The 15,474-nt window shown below is 53.0% G+C and overlaps 1 protein-coding gene across 2 annotated transcripts in view; it reads right to left on the bottom strand.

The window, feature by feature from the left end:
* PEAR1 (platelet endothelial aggregation receptor 1) overlaps positions 1 to 15,057 on the bottom strand; it is a 60,942-nt gene extending 45,885 nt beyond the window's left edge. The window contains exon 1 of one of the 2 annotated variants that reach the window (XM_065573571.1): positions 14,793 to 15,057. The gene's annotated coding sequence lies outside the window, so the exon portion shown is untranslated. The remainder of the gene's footprint in view (positions 1 to 14,792) is intronic. The other variant, XM_024099874.3, reaches the window with a different exon arrangement.
* Positions 15,058 to 15,474: the final 417 nt, after the last annotated feature.

The following is a 15,474-nucleotide window of genomic DNA, read 5'->3' as shown; positions in this document are numbered from 1 at the left end:
CACTACCACTCAGAAAACAGGGTTCAAATACACCCTTAAAGGCTCAGAAACCAGAAGGAAAAAAATATAATCCCCAAGCCCCCTGAATTTAAACTCTGACGATTGCGAGGTGCCTGACTCATGACTTTTTGAACCCTGGGGGTTAGCGACACTGGGAATAATTCGGCAACTAATTTTACATAAAAATAAACTTGAGAGACTTGTGATCTAGAATTCGGAGATGAAATTCACTGCGTCCCACTGCTGATCACTGACTGGTCCCCCAACTGATGGTTGAACTGCAAGATGGAGGCACTTATGCATCTGACCTGGTGGCCTTGACTTCAGAAACTTCTGCTGAAACCTGACAACCAAAAAGAGAACCCAGCACATCCGTGAGCTGCTGGCATCCTCGAGGCACCCGTTTCACAGCTGGAAAAGCGGCAAATGGAAATTCATAAATAGGGCCCTACCAAATTCACAGTCCATTTTCGTCAATTTCACAGTCATAGAATTTTAAAAATCTTAAATTTCATGATTTCAGCTATTTAAATCGGAAATTTCATGGTGTTGTAATTGTAGGGGTCCTGACCCAAAAAGGAGTTGGGGGGGTTGATTATTGTAGGGGGGGCTGCGGTATTGCCATCCTTATTTCTGCGCTGCTGCTGGCAGGCGCTGCCTTCAGAGCTGGGCAGCAGGAGAGGGGCGGCTGCTGGCCGGGAGCCCAGCTCTGAAGGCAGAGCCGCCACCAGCAGCAGCGCAGAAGTAAGGATGGCCTGGTACGGTATTGCCACATTTTTTTCTGCGCTGCTGCTGGTGGGGCATCGCCTTCAGAGCTGGGCACCCAGCCAACAGCCACTGCTCTTCGGCCGCCCAGCTCTGAAGGCAGCGCAGAAGTAAGGGTAGCAATACCGCAACCCCTTTAAAATAACCATGCAACCTGCCCTGCAACTCCCTTTTGGGTCAGGACCCCCAATTTGAGAAACGCTGGTCTCCCTGTGTAATCTGTATAGTATAGCATAAAACACACAAAAGACCAAATTTCAAGGGGGAAGACCAGATTTCACAGTCTGTGATGCGTTTTACATGGTTGTGAATTTGGTAGGGCCCTAGTCATGAAGAAGGAGAGGTGCTAAAATCAAGGGAGAGGTAACAAAGGTTTTATTTATACAGAGGAAACCTGAATTTGTAAGCTCTTTGGGGCAGGGCCTGGCTTTTTATCTTGGGTTTGTACAGCACCTGGCGCATGGGGTCCTGGTCCAGCACAGAGGCTGCTGGGCAATACCTCACTATAAATAAGCAATAATAATGCAGGGAAGCATTTAAGCATGTGGTTAACTTTAGGCACATACTTAAGTCCCATTGGGTCATTTACACTAATGAACTAAAACAAATGACATCTGCACCCCCTTTATGACTCCTTTACACTGCCAGAGGGGTGAAAAGACATAGTCTAGAGGCGAATCAGGTCCATTGACTTTGGTGGGTCTGAAGCACAATCTTATCCTTAAATGCCTGCGGTGTGGTGACGAGGTACATGGATCCCAGGGTGCTAGGCGCTGTACAAACACAGAGCAAATAAAAAGGCTCTGCCCCCCAAGAGCTTGCGTGCTTCCCCAAACTGGAGCCTAGGTCACAGGCCATTTCTGCACTCTGCGTCCCACACCAGCCTTGATTAATTCAGCGTCAAGCGACAAGCTCCAAACCACAGGAATAGCGTGGGACTTAAGTCTGAGCGTGAAGATGGTTTTCATTAGCCCCCCTCATCTCCGCTCAGCCAAAGAATTTGGGTTATGAGAAACCTAATTAGACTTTTACAGACTGTCAGGGCCGGATTCTGGTCTCCACCCGTGTAAAGCCATTCCGTTAGTCTGGATTTACCCTGGTGTAACTGAGCTCAGAAGCTGGCCTTTACTGTATACTCAAAAAGCACAAACCCTACGGATATTAACTGGCACACTCTGAGCATTCTTCTAAACACGGCGATTCGTTTCTTCTGCTGGCTAGTATTTTGCAAGTCTAGCACCTTCCACCCAAGCAGCTCCATGTTAATTGGCTGAGCCTTGTGACTCACTTGTATTATCAGCCCCGTTCCACACAGCGGCAAATTGAGTCAGCAGCAGCCCTGAAGAACCCAGGCGTCTTGGCTCCCTAGCCATTAGACTGCACTTCATTCCTTTCATTTACTTAAAGCGATGTGTTTTCCATGCCTTGTGAGGCTGGTTCCCAGAACAAAGGATGGGGAGAGAGAGGATAGAACACATGTTGCTCCTGATCAGAATTGCTGTTGTGTCTCAAACAAAGCCACGCCCCAGCTACATTACATTTGTGTGTGGTTTGCTTTCCAGCATGAGCTCACTCATATATTTGTCACTATGGTTTAATTGCAGGAAAACATCCCTTTCAGGACAGTCCATAACTGAAAAGACAGCCAGGAAGCGAGTATGTGTGAGACAGAGATTAACACGTTTGTCAAATGTACTTGATGGAATGAACTGTGCTAGATACATCTAGGTAGGAGACACCTGTGCAGCTGGATGTTCTAGGTACATCCAGTGGAAGGGACCCATGAGGCTGGATGTTCTAGGTACATCTAGGTAGAGACACCTACGACATCGGATGTTCTAGGTACATCTAGGTAGAGATGTCTACAACACTGGATGTTCTAGGTACATCTAGGTATAAGGAACCCTGTGGAGCTGGATGTTCTAGGTACATCCAATAGAAGGCACCTGTTGAGCTTCTGAAAATGTCAGGTGTGTCCAGGTTGAACATGTCTACTGGGATATTGAACATTGCAGGTACCAAGGAGAACACACCTGCTATGCTGCTGGGTGTCACAGGCCCATCCTAATATAGCTTTGATGGTGCGTTACTGTGTGCTGCCAAAGAAGAACCAGGAGAGAAGAAGTAAAGCAAAGAAGACCCCAGTTTTTTTTTCTGAAGTGTCTGGCAGACTCTTAATGGGACCAAGTTTCAACGGTTTTAAAATGTACTGCAGTTTTGTGTCTTGGGGCTGCCGTTTTTCCGTTTAGTTTAGTGATGCACAACCCGTTTCTCACAGTGAGAAGATTTTTAAAAGGGCCACCAAAGCGCGAGGTAATCAAAGGGATCTGATGCCTAGTGAGGGTGTTTCATACTCACACACAGAGGGTCTGGGAATCAGGACTCCTGGATTTGGGAAGGCTGTGGCCTAGAGATGAGATGAGACGGGAGAGGGGGTCAGGAGATGGAGTTTCTACTCCCAGCTCTTAGCAGGAGTGTGGGCTAGTGGATAGAGCAACCGAGAGTCTCTTGCGTTCTATTCTCAGCTCTCAGTCAACGGAGATATGCTGATTTGCAGCACTTGGGAATCTAGGCGGCTAGGTGCAACGCGTCCCTGTTGTAATCTTGATGTGGACCATACAGTGTGGTTGTGCGGCTGTTCTTTGCCTAATGCTTGAAGTTAACCGCAGCCTTGTGTGTACAGGGTTGTGTGTTTTATGGCCCTCAGTTAAACACGTGTTAGGTAGAAGGAAACAGAGATTTCCTGACCCATGCAGCTGGATTTACGGTCGCTTCCTCCTGCCCACATTCACAGGTCCATTCCCATCCCGCTGTCCCCTGCCTAGCGGCGAGTTCGCCTCTCTCATGCCACACGCGAGCCTTGGCACCTCTCAGCCGGGCTGTGACACCAAAGCCCCAAGAACACTTTTCCAATCAGAACGAAAACAAAAGGTTTTGACATTTCCAGCAAAACAATATTTTCGGGGGGGAGGGGGGGATGGGGGAGAGGCATTTTGGGTCAGTTGAAATAGCCCCTTTTGATTCAGTTGCAATGTTTGTCCCAATTTTGACAGCTTTGCGGTCATAATATCCAATAAAATCCATTTCACAATGCTCCATTCCAACAAGTTCGCTTCATTTCAGTTTTTCCCCCCCTAAACCTAAATTTCATGGAAATTGACCTGTTTTGATTTTCAATAAAATGGTATTCGCCGATGGGAAATGTCTTTTGTCCGAATTTTTTTGGACCAGTTCTACATACGCCTCTTTCCAGTGCGGCTAATTCCTTTCCACCTTCCTAAATTCCCCCCGAATTGGAAATGATTCCCTAGTCTAATACCCCGCCCCCCAGGAACTCCTGTGTAACATCCCTGTGTAGAAACACCAGGACGGAAAGACGCACTACGCCGCTTCACATCAGTCATAAATGCAGCCTGTCGCCTATAAACTGTCAGCCTCATTCACGATGAAAGGCCCTGCCTACAAATCCATGTTAGTTACATTTGATGTTCCTTTACTGTATTATTCTTTAGGAAAAGCAGACATCACACCCTTCATCCAAAAACAACTGGCCGAGAAGCTGCACCATTTTTTTTTCTTTTCTTGTAACACGAGGGAGAAAAGAAACCAAATTCTTTTTCCAATTCCGCCCCCTCCGAAAAGCACAGTTGGAATTAATGGGAGAATGTAGGATTTTTGGAGCCAAAGGGAATAATAAGAAACGAAGTGTCAGCTGGAATTGTTGGCAGGGAAATCTGAAGACTCATCAAAATGTGTCAGGCGATGGACCCATATGTTAATAATAACAACTCCGCTAGCCCTGCTCCGGGAGGAAAGCAACGCCTGTCACGGACCAAGACCCCGTGGTGTCAGGGGCTGCACAAACACAGAATAAAGAGCCGGGCCACATCCCAAGAGCACTTGCAATCTGTCTCTTTTCTTATCTAGCCTGATCGACTTGAGCGATAATAAATACGAGACCGATTGTATTGCATGAACTTCTAGTTTCTTTTTTAGTTCTCGGGGGGTCAGGCGGGGACCTTGGCAAGGACAGAGATTCGTATCAGTGGAATCATGCGTGCCACTATAATGACATCTTATCGTGTGTGTGTGTGTGTGTGTGTGTGTGTGTGTGTGTTCTCTATTACTGTAGTATCTGGCTGTCTCAGTCTTTAATGGATTTATTCTCATGACACCCCTGTGAAGCAGGCAGTGCCATTATCCCCATTGTACAGGTGGGGAAACTGAGGCACACATACTCTAAGTGGCTCTTATCCCCACTCTATGGATTTGTGGCAGTATTAAATCCTCCTTCGGCTAGCTGGCCTATCCAGACGGTGAGCAATTTGGGACAGGGGCTGTCTTTTGCTCTGTGTCTGTCTCGCCCCGGGCGCCCGATCTCAGTCGCTGCCCTGTAGCTGCTCCATAGATTACTCCTAATCAAGAGAAGGAGCTTTGTTTTTGGAGGTGGGTCTGAGGTGCCCGGCCCAGCGCCCTAGAAATGAGTGTTGCCAGCCAGCTGGCGGGCGGCATGTAATGCGCCGTGCTCCACGCTTTCCCTGGCGCTCTCAGCCTCCCACGGGGCCCCATCTCTCCAGAAACAAGCCGGCCAGGTGCCAGCAGAGCTGCTGTTTATCGCGCAGACAGGGAGGGAGTTTGGAAGCTAGAGGCGAGCTTCCTCTGGGTGAGGGACAGGAAAGGAGCAGGATCAAGCCGGGAAACACACTCCTCCTTGCGGCCAGGGGGCAGGGGCGCCCCCCCCCCACTTTGCAGATGCACTAGGTGCACCATAACACACCCAACGGCCCACATCCCCCGGGCAGACCCCTGCATGCCCCCCTCGCAGACACACCGCCACACACGGGAAGGACCTCACCGTGCGAATAGAGTCACACGGGGACAAGCCTCGGACCCAACACGCTCACCCATCAGACACACGCCCCACAAACGCCCTGCGGAGAAAGAGTCCAGCCGGGCACCCTGCCAACATGCTCCCCGCCGCTGGGGAAGCAAGGGGCATGTTCCTGACTGGGGTCCGACCCGGAGGGCTCTTGGCCAAAGAAAGACGGGAAGAGTCGGCCTTAGTGGAGCGGAGAGGGGGGCGCATGGCGGGGGAAGAGCCGTGGGGGGAGCAGATGCACACACCAGACACATTGCAACACACCGCATTACACAATGCCCTTACACTCGTCACACACTCAGAGACATCACACAATGCCCTGACACACATCACACACTCACCAGAGGCATCACACAATGCCCTGACACACATCACACCACACAACACCCTTATGCATGTCACACACCCACCAGAAACATCACACAACATCCGGACATCAAACAATGTCCTTACACACATCACACAACCACCACACAACACCCTGATGTCACACAACACCCTTACACTCGTCACACACACACCAGAGACATCACACAACACCCTGACATCACACAATCCCCTGACACACATCACACACTCACCAGAGACATCACACAATTACCACACACATCACATCACACAACACCCTTACACATGTCACACAACCACCAGAGACATCACACAACCACATACATCACATCACACACACACACCACCCTTATACATGTCACATACCCACCAAAAACATCACACAACACCCTGATATCACACACCCACCAGAGACATCACACAACCACCACACAAAACTGACATTACACAACACCCTTACACATGTCACACACCCATCAGAGACACCACACACACACACTCATCCCAAAACATCAGTCACACCAAAACCAAACACATCACACATACACCAAACATATCCCTGACACACACACACACCCCACCAAGTACATCACACATCACCCTGACATACACACACCAAACACACCATCTCAGGGGGCTGAGGGGAGCAGGCAGGTACTGGTCGAAATGATGGACTCTACAACCCCAACCCCAAGCACATGGGAATCAGATCTCGCCTAGCAGCGGGCCAGCACTTCTGGAACTCACTGCCTAAGGAAACACGAACCGCCATGGGCCTCACTCAGCACCTTTAGGGTGAGACATAAAAATCACACGGTCACCTTATGCTTCCCCATGGCAAAGGCAGCTAAACTCCAACAGGAACAGCGATCAATGGGCCTTATCGGTATATTGGAGAGGACACGCGAAGTGCCCAGAAACAAAGATAGACAGATTAGGTGACAAAGCAATCACTCCATATCTGACCTCTCAGGGTCCCGCTACACTGCAAAAAAAGAAAAAACAAAACCGTGCAGCCACGAGTCTCAGAACCTGGGTCGAATGACTCAGGTCCACGCCACGGGGCTAAAATTAGCAGTGTAGACGTCCTGCTTGGGCTCTGACCGCTGGCGAGGGGGGAGGGTCTCAGCGCCCAGCCTCAGCGGGAATGTCTACACTGCTATTTGTAGCCCGGTCATGTGACTCTTTGCTGCAGGGGCGTTTTTGCAGTGTAGATGTACCCTCAGTCCTCGTCCTCAAAGGAAACCTGCCCAAGAGGTGTCCGGGAGCTTAAATTCATAACTACTGGAGACGAAAACCCAGGATGGTTTCCTAGCTCATCACAACAATCGGCAACTTACCCTACTACGGGCTAATCCTTCATTTGTCAACTGCGTGTGTAGTGGCCTCTTACCGCATGTGTGACACCGTTCTGCTTACCAATCTGTCCCACCTTGTATTTAGCTCACACACTCCGGATATTTGCTCCAGGCCTGAAGAAGAGCTCTGTGAAACTCGAAAGCGTGTCCCTTCCACCCACAGAAGTTGGGCCAAGAAAAGATACGGCCTCCCCCACCTGGTCTCTCTGGTCTATCCTGGGACCCACACAACCACAACAACCCTGGAAACAAGCGAGAAAGACAGACAGGCAGGCTGGCAACCAGGAGGAGCCAGGAAAGTCATAAAAGGCAAATGGGAACCACAAGAGAGATTCCTGAACCGGGCCCGTCTGGCTTCGCTCCCCACTCATGGTGACACTTTGAAACCACCAGGCACGACCCCCCTCCTGGGAAATCCGCTCCCCGGGCCCCAGACGAGTAACTGTCTCGCCCCAGAGCCAGAGCACAGCATTCGAAATCCGATCGTGTGAAAAACAGAACATTAAAAAACGGGTGGAAACTGACACCCAGACCCAGCTGAGTCTGCACCGAGGCGGCCAGGTCTGGAATAGCAGAGGCTGGGGGTCAGGGCTGAGCACTATTGGTAGAGTTGGGTGTGTGGGGAGCCCAGCACTGGAATGGCAGGGGGGCCACGGCGTGGGACTGAAGGACACCAACAGAGCTGCATGGGAAGGGGAGCTCAGGGGTCGTTTAATGGGGGGTGGCACTGGAGGGCGATAGCAGAGCCGCGTGTGTGGAGTAGCCATGGGGCTGTGGATTGGGACTGAGTGGGGGCTGCTCAGGACCTGAATAAGGGGTGCTGCCGTTCAGGAAGGTGTTCCATCCCCCGAGCCGTGTGTGGGGCAGTAGGGGAGCCGGCCTAGTGCCTGTTTCCCTATAGCGTGGGCGCAACACTATCCATCTGTCAAGTCCAGCACTAAATTCACTTACCAAAAAAGAAAAAAGAAAAAAAGCATCTATTGATTGTCTAGCGTGTTCCCAGAGCACTAGGCGAATGTTATCGCCACTGTGTTTCCTGGTGTGATGAATAGGTTTCTATTTCCCATTATAAAGAGCATCACTAGAACTTATTTCATTAGTATTGACGGGACCTAAGAAGGAAAGTCTCTGAATCCTTTGTCATTCCTGTTTCAGGCAGAGCAGCTGCTAAGAAAGCCGACTGCAACTGGACCCCGTCATGCTGCATGCTGCAGCCACACGGCGAGAGACAGTCCCTGCCCCAGCTGAGATCGGGGCCCCGTTGTGCCAGGCGCTGCACAGACACATGGAGACGGACAGTCCCTGTGGAGACCCGGACCCCATCATGTGTCAGGCTCTGCACAGTGAGAGACAGTCCCTGCCCCAGTTCAGATCAGGGCCCCGTTGTGCCAGGCCCTGCACAGCCACAGAGCAAGACACAGCCCCTACCCAAAGAGCTCACAGTGTAAACAGACGAGGGTGGGAGGAAGCAGGATCACGGCGTTATCTCCGTTGTCCAGATGGGGAACAGGACTGAAGCAATAGATTTGCCCCAGGTCAATAGAATCATAGACCTGGAAGGGACCTCAAGAGGTATCTAGTCCAGTCCCCTGCACTCAAGGCAGGACGAAGTATTATCTAGACCATCCCTGACAGGTGTTTGTCCAACCTGCTCTTAAAAACCTCCTCTACTTCCACACCCCGATGATGGAGATTCCACAACCTCTCTATGCAATTTATTCCAGTGTTTAACCATCCTGACAGTTAGGAAGTTTTTCCTAATGTCCAACCTAAACCGTCCTTGCTGCAATTTAAGCCCATTGCTTCTTGTCCTGTCCTCAAAGGTTAAGGAGAACAATTTTTCTCCCTCCTCCTTGTAACAAGCTTTTATGTACTTGAAAACTGTTATCATGCCCCCCCTCAGTCTTCTCTTCTCCAGACTAAACAAACCAGTTTTTTCCACTCTTCCCTCACAGGTCATGTTTTCTAGCCCTTTCATCGTTTTTGTTGCTTTTCTCTGGACTTTCTCCAATGTGTCCACATCTTTCCTGAAATGTGGCGCCCAGAACTGGACGCAATACTCCAGATGAGGCCTAAGCAACGCGGACTAGAGCGGAAGAATGACTTCTCGTGTCTTGCTTACAACACTCCTGCTAATACAGCCCAGAATGATGTTTGCTTTTTTTGCAACGGCCTCACACTGTTGACTCGTATTTAGCTTGTGGTCCACTATAACCCCTAGATCTCTTTCTGCCGTACTCCTTCCTCGGCAGTGATTTCCCAGTTTGTATGTGTGCAACTGATTGTTCCTTCCTCAGTGGAGTACTTTGCATTTGTCCTTATTGAATTTTATCCTATTTATTTCAGACCATTTCTCCAGATCATTCTGAATTTTAATCCTGTCCTCCAAAGCACTTGCAACCCCTCCCAGCTTGGTATCGTCCGCAAACTTTATAAGCGTGGTCTCTATGCTGTTATTTAAATCATTGAAAGGTTTCAGAGTAGCAGCCGTGTTAGTCTGTATCCACAAAAAGAAGAACAGGAGTACTTGTGGCACCTTAGAGACTAACAAATTTATTAGAGCATAAGCTTTCGTGGACTACAGCCCACTTCTTCGGATGCATATAGAATGGAACATATATTGAGGAGATATATATACACACATACAGAGAGCATAAACAGGTGGGAGTTGTCTTACCACCTCTGAGAGGCCAATTAATTAAGAGAAAAAAAACTTTTGAAGTGATAATCAAGCTAGCCCAGTACAGACAGACAGTTAGATAACAAGTGTGAGAATACTTACAAGGGGAGACAGATTCAATGTCTGTAATGGCTCAGCCATTCCCAGTCCTTATTCAAACCGGAGTTGATTGTGTCTAGTTTGCATATCAATTCTAGCTCAGCAGTTTCTCGTTGGAGTCTGTTTTTGAAGTTTTTCTGTTGTAATATAGCCACCCGCAGGTCTGTCACTGAATGACCAGTGACATTTAAATCATTGAGGAAGATATTGACCCAGAACCAGACTCAGAACTGATCCCTGCGGGACCCCACTCGTTATGCCCTTCCAGCATGACAGTGAACCACTGATAACTGCTCTCTGGGAATGGTTTTCCGACCAGTTATGCACCCACCCATCTAGGTTGTATTTCCCTAGTTTGTCTATAAGGTAATGCGAGCGACAGCATCAAAAGCCGTACTAAAGACAAGATATACCACAGACATCTCACAAATAGGGGCGGGGGATAGACGCTATCTCCCATACCAGGCCCTTGCCTGCCCGAACTCCCAAGGCTCTGGTCATGGAAGAGACACTGGGTCCGTAATAACAAAGTGTGATGAAGGAAAAGCCCCGGCCGAGGGGTTTCAGGCACTGTGGGTCACAGGCATTGGCATCAGCATGAGCTGCGCTCCCAGGAGGGGTGTCTCCCTAGAGCGGTGAACAATGCGCCGCATTCCTCCGGGGTGAGTCCAGGGTGATGTCAGGGCCTCTCCGCACGCGCAGGGGAGGCCGCGGTGAGTCACCCAGCCCCGCCCCGCGCTCATTTCCCCTTCCCCCACTACCCGTCGCTTGACCTGGCTTCCTCCATCGCAGGCGGAGCATGCAACTGAGCCCGGAGGTGAGACTGACCCCCAAGGCCTCTAGGAGGGGCGCCGCAGGGACCTGCCCGGGGGCAGGTGGGTGCTGCCGCAGGGTGGCCCCTATAGGGGCCAGCATATGTGGGGAAGCGATGTGGCTGAGGTCACACAAGTCAGCCGCAGGGCAAGGAGCGGATTGCAGGAGTGCGGACGGCCACATCCCTCTCTGGCCCTACACTGCGTTCACCCCTCCTCCCGGGGCATCCTCACACCAAGTCCTCCGTGCTAGTAACCAGCTCGCTGTGCACCCCAGAGCCAGGTGTAGAACCCAGGAGTCCTGCTCTGAGTCCGCTGCCCTAGCACCATATTCCTTTCAGTCCAGCTTCCCAACCTCTTCTGCTCCAGCCACTGGGCCCCACTCCCCTCCCAGCGCTGGGCACGGAACCCAGGTGTCCGGCCTCCTGGCCCCCTTCTGCGCTAGCCACTGGGCCCCACTCCCCTCCCAGCGCTGGGAGAAGGAGGCAGCTCTAGCCCTGGAGGGAACGTGGGGCCGGGCCGGGCCACGCCACAGAGGGGTTCAAAGCCTCTGGAGCTATTTTAAGTCACGCTCCAGTCAGCAGAGCAGTCACATGCCTGCCCGGCAGGGTCTGCACCCCCCTAGCCCCTGGGCTGCCGCCCCTTCCGCTGACATCCGGGCAGGCCGAGTCACAGGGCAGAGTGGTGCCTAGTGGTTAGAGCTCTGTCCTGCTGGTGCGGCGGTGGGCAGGGGGAGATTAGCTCGCATGACTGCTGTATCTCAGCTTCCCCAAAGGCGGGCTCAGAGCAGGGGACTGGGAGTCAGGACGCCTGGGTTCTATGAATGGCTTTGGGAAGGGAGAGGTGTCTAGTGGTCACAGCAAGGGTGGGGGAATCAGGACTCCTGGGTTCTATGCCCAGCTCTGGGTGGGGAGTGAGGATTAAAGCCTCAACATGATCCCCCTGGTGGGAGAGGGTCAGTTCTGCTCTGATGGGGAAACTGAGGCACAGAGACAGGGAAGTGACTGGCTCAAGGTCAAAGAGCGGAGCTGGGAATGGAACCCAGGAGTCCTGACTCGCAATTCCCCTGCTCTAACCACTAGACCCCACTCCCCCCCCCCCCCAGAACTGGAGTGAGAACCCAGGAGTCCTGGATCCCAGCCCCCCCGTTCTAACCACTAGACCCTACTCCCTTCCCAAAGCCATTCAGAACCCAGGCTGCCTGTCTCAGTCATCCACTCTAACCACCAGCCCATCTCCGAGCGTAGAGCAGGAGACTGGGAACCTCTGCTCCTGGGTTCTGTTCCCAGCTACTGGAGGAAGTGTGGACTAATGGTGAGAGCAGACGACTGGGCAGCAGGGCTCCTAGATTCCATTCTCGGTTTGGGGAAGGAGTTTAATCGAGTGATGAAAGCAGAGGGCTGAGAGCCAGGACTCCTGAGTTCTGTTCTGCCACTGACTCTCTGGGCAAAATCACCTCCCTGCACTGTGCCTCAGTTTCCCCCTCTGTAAAATGGGGGTAAACGGTAACGCCTGCATCTCCTGAGCAGGTTTGCAGGATTAGCTCATAAATAAAATGCTTTGAGATCCCAGGAGGGGAGGTGCTATGCCAGGATCCCCACCCCAATGTAGTCCCAGCGCACAGGGGTGGACGTCGAGTGTCTGGAACCCGCTGGGGAGGCACATCCGCTGAGCATCCGGGACACAGCACGTTCCCTTCTACGGGCTCAAAAGGAGGTGGGATGACGGCCGTGGTGACCTTTCCCTCCGCATGCGGCGCGAGCCACGGATGTCACCCCCCACCGCATCACAGGCGCCTTCACTCGGGTATCACACTGCCTTGGTCAGGGTGAAATACCACAAGGACCAGGCTGTCCCCTCGCCTGCAAAGTTAAACGTCACCCTTTGCGAAGGAGGGGGATGTGGTTAGTGAAGGGAACTGGGAGTCCAGACTCTGGGGGTTGAGCCCAGCCCTGGGAGGGGAGTGGGGTCTAGTGGTTAGAGCAGGGAGGGCTGGGAGCCAGGACTCCTGGGTTCTGTTGCCATTTCTCATGCTGACTCTCTGTATGACCTTGTGCAAGTCCCTTCTGGTTTGGTGGGAAGGGGGCTGTCCCGAGACCCAGTGTCTCTCTCCAGCCCTTCGCGATGTCCCTTTAAGGGCTATCTGTCCCGGGAAGGCGCAGGAACCCGGAGAGAAGCCACTATCTCTGCCCGTCCAGTTTCCGCTGCAGTGTCACAGGCACTGACGTGCTTCCTCTCGGGGCTGAGCGGATGGCAAGCTGGCCAGGAGACCGCTGGCCCAGACAGGCTACACCCGGCCCTACAGCCCCAGCCAGAGCCCTCTTGGGGGCGGGCCAACTCGGGACCCAAGCTGTTCAGGGCGGGACAAGTGGAGCCTGTGCTGTGATGGGGTTAGATGGGATCATACCTGGCCTGCCCCATCCCTGCCCTGCCCTGGTCCCAGCCCAGCCCCTGTTCCAGATCCACTTAGTCCTCAGGTCCATCCAGCCCCCAGGCCCTACCCCAGATCCACCCGGTGCCCAGATCCACTGTAGACCCTCCCCGAGATCCAGACCCAGTCCAGATCTGTCCCCAGATCCACCCAGGCCCCAGATCTGCTCAAAACCCTTCTGCAGATCCATCCCAGACTCCAGATCTACCCCAGACCCTTTACCACATCCACCCAGGCCCCAGATCCATGCAGCACCTACCTCAGATCCACTCCAGCCCCCAGACCCACCCAGACTGACCCCAGCCAGCCTGCCCAGCCCCCATACCCTACGCCAGCCCCTAGTCTTTACCCCAGATCCCCCCACACCTATCCAGCCCAGCTCCCATGCCCTACTCCAGATCAGTCCAGCCCACTGTCCCCCGCAGAACCCCATTCCATGCCTTATTCCCCACATCCCATCCCGCCCTGCTATGCCCCATCCAACTTCCACTCCGCCCCGAACCCCCCCCCCACTCTGCTCTAATCCACCCCGCCCCCGCCCCTCTCTCCCCGCTCGCAGGAACAGGTACCATGGCCAGGTTGGGGGCTCGTCCAGCTGTTCCCGGGACTTGTCAGGGAGGAGGAAATCTGGAGGAGCAGGACACAGAGGGTGAGGGAGTCCCTCTCTTTGAACCCCCTGCTGGACTCGCTTGACCCCCCTTCCCTGCACATTGGCCAGCCACCTGCCCTGGCTCCAGGCCCCCGCGCCGGGTCCCTCCGCACAGAACCCAGCCTCTGCCAATCCCTTGCCAGCCGGGTCTCAGCTCCAGCACCACAGGGCTGCTCCTGCCCTCGCTGGCGTGGTGTCGATCCAGCAGCCCTACCAGACTCCCGCAGAGTGACTCTGCCTTTACACCCACAGCACTGACAGCCGAACGCGGACCGACCTCCTTTGCCCCCTCCCGCCCCCCAGCTTGACTTTGGATTCACGGCACTGTCACAGAGAACAGAACCTGAACCGATGTCCACTGACGCCCGTAGAATTACTCCAGGTTTGCACCGATTTCACTGAGAGCAGAATCTGGCCCCAACTCTTGACACCCCGCCGCAGATTTAAACCGGAGACCAGAATCAAGCCTCAGACCTCTTGGGAAGATAGAGCTACCCAGACGCTGGACCCGAGATGCTCAGAGGAGTCCTGTGGGGCGTTATCAGCCAATACTGGGCTGTCACATCAGAGGCAATACAGCGCCCCGGCCCCCAGCCCCTCTGTGGAAAGCAGGCTGCTCCAGGATGCCCCTTGAAATCGCTCGTAAACAACCTCTGTAACTCAGGCACCTGGCTTGGCTTTTGGTGCTCGGATTCCAGTGATCAGCGCCCCGACAGTCCCCGATCTGTATCCATCCAACAATCAGCTGTGGGCAAACCCCAGAGCACTCACCTTTCTTCTGTCCCGGGCAAGGTATCTCCGGCAGCCTCCCAAAAAATCCTCTAGCAGGGAGCAGGCGGGCCGTGCGAAGCAGCTGAAAGAATTGGGGGGAGGGGGGATAAAAAGATTAGGAAGGGAGAATGTATTTCCCTCTCCAGGGAAAAAAGAACCAACGAGCCCTCTTTTGGGTTTGGGTCTCGTCTCCTGCTCGGGGCAGGGTGGGCGCTGAGTCTGTGGGTCAGAGGAGGCTGTGGCGGGGAGGGGCCATTCAGTGTGAGGGGGAGGGAGCAGGAAGGGGGCTGGGAACCAACTCAGGAAGTTTTGACAAGGAAACTAGTAAGGGCGCTGGGCTTGGAGGAAGAAGGAAAAAAAGACCGTGCATACACATCACTTTTTCTTTGGCAAGAAACCAGCCTGTGTGAAATAGAAAACAAGCGTTAAACCAGAACCCATCCCACAGAGCTCTGTGGCCAGGATCCAGCCCCCCGGGGCTGCGTCCTCACTAGGGAACAGGATGGGTCGGCGCCCACGTGGTGAAGCCCGAATGAAGACGAGGCAACTTGCAGCTTTCACACGAGCTAAGGACTCGGGCTTCATTCGACCTCCCTCATGTTAAAGCCACGACCGCAACCACCTTACGTCACGAGGCAGTGTGGTCGTAGCCGTAGGGGTCCCAGGATTTTAGAGAGGGGAT

The sequence above is a fragment of the Chrysemys picta genome, chromosome 20, assembly GCF_011386835.1.
Source record: "Chrysemys picta bellii isolate R12L10 chromosome 20, ASM1138683v2, whole genome shotgun sequence".
NCBI lineage: Eukaryota > Metazoa > Chordata > Testudines > Emydidae > Chrysemys > Chrysemys picta.
The sequence above is the reverse complement of the archived record's forward strand: the minus strand, read 5'-3'. Positions and strand labels throughout refer to the sequence as shown.